Genomic DNA, 7,500 nt, shown 5'->3' with positions numbered 1-7,500 from the left:
TTTTGGAGTGTTTGTGACTTTTTGATCACACTTTATTAAATTTTTTGGAGTAAGAGAAGCAATGAAAAAATGGCAAATTGGCCATTTTGAACTTTTTTTCCATTACGCCATTCGCCGTATTGGAAAAATATTTTTATATTTGTACAGTACGGGCGTTTACGGTCGCGGTGATACCCATGATGTTTATATTTTTTGTCATTTAGGTATTTGTTTATTAACATTATTTTTTTTAATAATTTTAAAGCGGATATATGAGCCAATAAATATATATATATTTTTTTTTTTATAATTTTGAACCATAATGTAATGTAATGAGTTTATTACTGTCAATTGCTCATTTCTTATGTTGGCCCTGCCATCTGGTGGCCAAAATAAGAATTGCAGCATGAATGCTGTGGGTCTCGAGTGGGCGCCATGTTTGCCTATCGAGCCAGCGCCGTACATGTATGGCACTGGTAGCGAGGGTGTTAATTATCTATGAAGTTTTTTATATGAACATAGGTTGGGTGAGGTGCTGTCCATTGAATATACAGTCAGGTCCATAAATATTGGGACATCGACACATTTGTAATATTTATGGCTCTATACACCACCACAATGGATTCGAAATGAAACGAACAAGATGTGCTTTACTGCAGACTGTCAGCTTTAATTTGAGGGCATTTACATCCAAATCAGGTGAACGGTGTAGGAATTACAACAGTTTGCATATGTGCCTCCCACTTGTTAAGGGACCAAAAGTAATGGGACAGAATAATAATAATCATAACTCAAACTTTCACTTTTTAATACTTAGTTGCAAATCCTTTGCAGTCAATTACAGCCTGAAGTCTGGAACGCATAGACATCACCAGATGCTGGGTTTTATCCCTGGTGATGCTCTGCCAGGCCTCTACTGCAACTGTCTTCAGTTCCTGCTTGTTTTTGGGGCATTTTCCCTTCAGTTTTATCTTCAGCAAGTGAAATGCATGCTCAATTGGATTCAGGTCAGGTGATTGACTTGGCCATTGTATAACATTCTACTTCTTTCCCTTAAACTCTTTGGTTGCTTTTGCATTATGCTTTGGGTCATTGTCCATCTGCACTGTGAAGTGCCGTCCAATGAGTTCTGAAGCATTTGGCTGAATATGAGCAGATAATATTGCCCGAAGCACTTCAGAATTCATCCTGCTGCTTTTGTCAGCAGTCACATCATCAATAAATATAAGAGAACCAGTTCTATTGACAGCCATACATGCCCACGCCATGACACTACCACCATCATGCTTCACTGATGAGGTGGTATGCTTAGGATCATGAGCAGTTCCTTTCCTTCTCCATACTCATCTCTTCCCTTCACTCTGGTACAAGTTGATCTTGATCTCATCTGTCCATAGGATGTTGTTCTGTGAAGGCTTTTTTAGATGTTGTTTGGCAAACTCTAATCTGGCCTTCCTGTTTTTGAGGCTCACCAATGGTTTACATCTTGTGGTGAACCCTCTGTATTCACTCTGGTGATGTCTTCTCTGGATTGTTGACTTGACACACATACACCTACCTCCTGGAGAGTGTTCTTGATCTGGCCAACTGTTAAAGGGTGTTTTCCTCACCAGGGAAAGAATTCTTCGGTCATCCACCACAGTTGTTTTCTGTGGTCTTCCGGGTCTTTTGGTGTTGCTGAGCTCACCGGTGCGTTCCTCCTTTTTAAGAATGTTCCAAACAGATGTTTTGGCCACGCCTAATATTTTTGCCATCTCTCTGATGGGTTTGTTTTGTTTTTTCAGCCTAATGATGGCTTGCGTCACTGAAAGTGACAGCTCTTTGGATCTCATGTTGAGAGTTGACAGCAACAGATTCCAAATGCAAATAGCACACTTGAAATGAATGCTGGACCATTTATCTGCTCATTGTAATTGGGATAAGGAGGGAATAACACACACCTGGGCATGGAACTGCTGAGAAGCCAATTGTCCCATTACTTTTGATCCCTTAACAAGTGGGAGGCACATATGCAAACTGTTGTAATTCCTACACCGTTCACCTGATTTGGATGTAAATACCCTCAAATTAAAGCTGACAGTCTGCAGTTAAAGCACATCTTGTTTGTTTCATTTCAAATCCATTGTGGTGGTGTATAGAGCCAAAAATGTTAGAATTTCCGCTCTGCAGCCATAGACCGTAGCCCTTCCACTTTATTGACAGGGACAGGCAACAGAAGCATCTCCTGCCTGGATCTATAGTCACATACATGCACCATAGTGTACAGCCTCGGTACATGCACAGTAGAACTCATTGTCCTGGCCCCACCATAGTGCATAGTACTGTGCCAGGCGAGCGACGCTTTGAGGCTTGGCCATATGGTAACAGCAAAGGGCTAAAAAACTAAGTACAATAGATATTATTAATATAAGCGGCTGTAAAGGACACCTGAAATCTGCTAAAGAAGTGTTGGTTGGCAACTGCATTGAGTTTGAATTCCATGCCGTTTTTATGGGTTGATTTGAAAGGTAGCATTTTTTGTTAATATTTATATATGAGGCAATGGCTTATAACACAGTTTCCTAATAGAATAGTTAAAGATGTAGCATCACTTCAGAGGGAACCTGTCAGCACCAAAATGGACCATAACTCACCAGCAGTACCATAAAGCTGTTGACATCAAGTTTCTAATGATGTTCTTGTGTAAGATGTCTGAGGTGCGTGTTCACTGTAAAATTAAAAATGCAAATTTAAGTCAAGGGGGTAGCAGCTTTCACCCTTGGAATCAAGCTCACTGCACCCCCTTCCCGCCTCATCATATCTAATTAATGGCCTTTTGGATTATTTTGCACATTCGCTCTATTTTTCGATTACGGCGCCTGCGCATTGATCCCCACTGTAGTGTACTTGGGCTTCAGCGAATCAAAGGTCAAGAACTTCAGAGAACACTACAGTGGGGATCAATGCGCAGTCACCGAAAACATAATAATACTACTCATGCGTGAAATGTCGGGATAGAATCACACCTGAAAGAATTCAAAGGGATATCAGGGATATATGCGATGGAGCAGGATGGGGGTGCAGTGAGCTTGCCTTTAAGCATGAAAGCCGCTGCCCCCTTGACTTCAAGAACCTAATTTGCAAACAACCTGCGGGGGAATAAAAGTTGTTACAGTGATCATGCACCTCGGAAATCTTACACAAGAACATCATTAGAAACCTGATGTCAACATCTGTAAGGACCTGCTGTTATGGTGCTGACAGGATACCTTTAAGTATACATACTGAAGCTCTTTCCATATTCTGTTCAGAAAAATGATTTCAGATACCCTCATAAAGTGCAATGTACTGCAGCCCCTGAACACATTTTCCAAGAGCAGCCTGTAATTCGCAGGATAACAGTTGATCTTCGACCAGTTTTACGAGAGGCTATTGACCTATATGAAGAAGATGCATCAGACACAGAGAAGGAATGTAATTCAATTTCTACAGCAGCACTCTCAGATCAAGGATTAAATGGAGAGCCTTATTCACCGTCGACATCGCAACTTCCAGAACAAGATTCACAAAGTGATAAAAGTTCATTTTCTACATCAGGACTTTTAGAGAAAAGATTGAACAGAAGATATGTCAGTCTTGAAGAATCTTCTATTCGAAGGAACTCAGAAGCTATCAGCATCTCTCTTCCGATATTACATAACTGTGAAAGCTGTGAGCAGAAATCGAAACCTGCACAGAAGAGTCAACGGAGGGTAAAGCTGGTGGAAGTGAACACAGGAACATTTACCTTTGATAAAGAACAGCAATTCACTGTCACTTCTCCGGTCTCTTTCCCCCAAATCATACTGAAAAAATTACCTTCACAAAATATGTCTAAAGAACAAAGGCCTCCACTCAATGTAAGTATGGATTCAGGTTAATCTAAGAATGCAATAAATATGCCCCACCAAAAATCTAGCACTGACTAATAAAATCTACTTAAAGGGGCTGCTCACCCCTGGGGACATGTTCTACAGACCCACCCGGCATGGCCGGACTTGCTGTGGTAATCACCGGATTTTGACGCCAGGAGCCGGAGGGGCAGTGATGGAGCCAGAACCCAGCAGCAGAGATCAGGTAAGTATGATTACCACTGTGGGTCCGCCACACTTGGGGGGGCTGTAGAAAAGGTCCCCAGGGATGAACAACTCAATTCAAGAGAGCCAGTAACCTATCATGAGATGTCTGTTTTAGTAACTATTTGCATTCATCATGTAATAAAAATTCTGTAGCATCTATTCTCATGACTATGTTGCGACCTTCTTTTATTATTTTATTATTCCTACTAGAAGTTATTAATGAGTTGCTAGCTGTTTGTAATGAAGGTCCAGATGGGTATTACCAGTTAGAAGCATGCCACTCTGGCACTATCCAATCAGTGCTGTCAGTGTCAGACTGTAACACCCACCTGGACCCTCATTGCAAACTGCTAGCAATCATTCAGAACGTCTAGTAGGAATATCAGAGGAATTTCACAACATAGTAACATAGTACCGTATATACTATATACATAGTCATAAAGATAAATAGTTATTACATTACAATTTTTTTATGTTGTAACACTTAATATTTTCAACACAAAACATGCCCTACTTAGAGCAAGTTTGAAATAAAATGCAGCAAAAAAACAAATCTGTGTAGTGCATTTTATATATAATTTATTATTTAAAGTAACATGTAGCCAAAAAAAGAAAAGATGCAATTAAAACACCAACAAAAATGCAAAAAATAAAATACAAAACACTGAGCGAGAATCCAGCAAAAAAGGACTTAGAACTGTAGAACCAGCAGAATCTGAGCTGAGAACACGTATTTGATAGAGAAACTCACCGCATTGTAAATGGTCAGGTATGCTAAAATTGTCCGTGGTCTGATTTTCCTAATTGATTGAATGATCAAGCCAATATCTGGCCCATGAGAGAGATGATTCCTTGGCAGGTATATCACAGACCAGTGGACTGGACGATATCTGGATATGTTTGTTCTGACAGAACTGTTACGGCATTATAAGACAGAGCATTTCATACTGCAGCCCTTTACTGTCTTACATTTTTGGAGCATTTTCCTACTTGACATCAATTGGATAAAGTGCAGCTAGGAAATCATTTAGGCCTCTTTCACACGGGCGTCGAGTGTGAGGGCCGGACAAGATGCGGGTGCGTTGCGGGAAAAAGCATTTTAATGCGTTTTGCACGCGCGTGAGAAAAATCGGCATGTTTGGTACCCAGACCTTCTTCACAGAAGTTTGGGTTTGGGTTAGGTGTTGTGTAGATTTTATTATTTTCCCTTATAACATGGTTATCTGGGAAAATAATAGCATTCTTAATACAGAATGCTAAGTAAATTAGGGATGGAGGGGTTAAATTTTTTTTAATGAAATTAAACTCACCTCATCCACTTGTTCGTGCAGCCCGGCTTGTCTTCTTTCTTCTTCTTTGAGGAGAAAGGAGAAAAAGGACCTTTGGTGATGTCACTGCACTGATTACATGGTCCATCACATGGTCCATCACCATGGTGATGGACCATGTGATGAGCACAGGGACATCACCAAAGGTCCTTTCCTCCCAGGTCCTCAAAGAAGAAGAAAGAAGACAAGCCGGGCTGCACGAACAAGTGGATGAGGTGAGTTTAATTAAATTTTTTTTTTTTTCCCCTCCATCCCTATTTTACTATGCATTCTGTATTAAGAATGCTATTATTTTCCCTTATAACCAGGTTTTAAGGGAAAATAATAAAGATCGGGTCCCCATCCCGATAGTCTCCTAGCAACCATGCGTGAAAATCGCACCGCATTCGCACTTGCTTGCAGATGCTTGCGATTTTCACACAGCCCCATTCTCTTCTATGGGGCCTGCATTGCGTGAAAAACGCACAATATAGAGCTTGCTACGATTTTCAAGCAACGCACCAGTAATGCGTGAAAATCACCGCTCATGTGCACAGCCCCATTGGAGTGAATGGGTCCGGATTCAGTGCGGGTGCAATGCGTTCACCTCACGCATTGCACCTGCACGGAATTCTCGCCCGTGTGAACGGGTCCTTATTTATAAAGAAGACTTTCATTTTCATTGATGACTTCTCCTCAGAATAGGTCATCATTATGACACCTGGCATGATCAGCTAGTTGAAGAGAAGGCTAGCTTGGAATTACAAAAAACTTAGTTATGGGAAGCTCACCAAAATAGAGCACGGCCTGCTACCACCCAATAGCTAAACAATAGATATACAAAGAAATGGCCAGCTCACAAGAAGTTAATTGCATACAATTCGAGGGCCGGGATTTCCTGTGAACGCGCGCACACAGGCGCGCGCGCTCACAGGAACGGAAGGTAAGCGAGTGGATCTCCAGCCTGCCAGCGGCGATCGCTCGCTGGCAGGCTGGAGATCCGAATTTTTTAACCCCTAACAGGTATATTAGACGCTGTTTTCATAACAGCGTCTAATATACCTCCTACCTGGTCCTCTGGTGGTCCCTTTTGTTAGGATCGACCACCAGAGGACTCAGGTAGGTCAGTACAGTCGCACCAAACACCACACTACACTACACCCCCCCCCCCCCGGTCACTTATTAACCCCTTATAAACCCCTGATCACCCCATATAAACTCCCTGATCACCCCCCTGTCATTGATCACCGCCCTGTCATTGATCACCCCCCTGTCAGGCTCCGTTCAGACGTCCGTATGATTTTTACGGATCCACGGATACATGGATCGGATCCGCAAAAAGCATACGGACGTCTGAATGGAGCCTTACAGGGGGGTGATCAATGACAGGCGGGTGATCACCCATATACACTCCCTGATCACCCCCTGTCATTGATCACCCCCGTCATTGATCACCCCCCTGTAAGGCACCATTCAGACGTCCGCATGATTTTTACGGATCCATGGATACATGGATCGGATCCGCAAAACACATGCGGACGTCTGAATGGAGCCTTACAGGGGGTGATCAATGACAGGCGGGTGATCACCCATATACACTCCCTGATCACCCCCCTGTCATTGATAACCCCCCTGTAAGGCTCCATTCAGACGTCCGCATGCGTTTTATGGATCCGTAAAAAATCATGCGGATGTCTGAATGGAGCCTTACAGGGGGGGTGGTCAGTGACAGGGGGGTGATTACCCTGATCACCCCCTGTCATTGATAACCCCCCTGTAAGGCTCCATTCAGACGTCCGCATGCGTTTTGTGGATCCGATCCATGTATCCATGGATCCGTAAAAAATCATGCGGATGTCTGAATGGAGCCTTACAGGGGGGGTGATCAGTGACAGGGGGGTGATCACCCTGATTACCCTGATCACCCCCTGTCATTGATAACCCCCCTGTAAGGCTCCATTCAGACGTCCGCATGCATTTTGTGGATCCGATCCATGTATCCATGGATCCGTAAAAAATCATGCGGATGTCTGAATGGAGCCTTACAGGGGGGGTGATCAGTGACAGGGGGGTGATCACCCTGATTACCCTGATCACCCCCTGTCATTGATAACCCC

This window comes from Bufo gargarizans, chromosome 1 (genome assembly GCF_014858855.1).
Source record: "Bufo gargarizans isolate SCDJY-AF-19 chromosome 1, ASM1485885v1, whole genome shotgun sequence".
Classification (NCBI taxonomy): domain Eukaryota; kingdom Metazoa; phylum Chordata; class Amphibia; order Anura; family Bufonidae; genus Bufo; species Bufo gargarizans.
Note: the sequence above shows the minus strand (reverse complement) of the source record.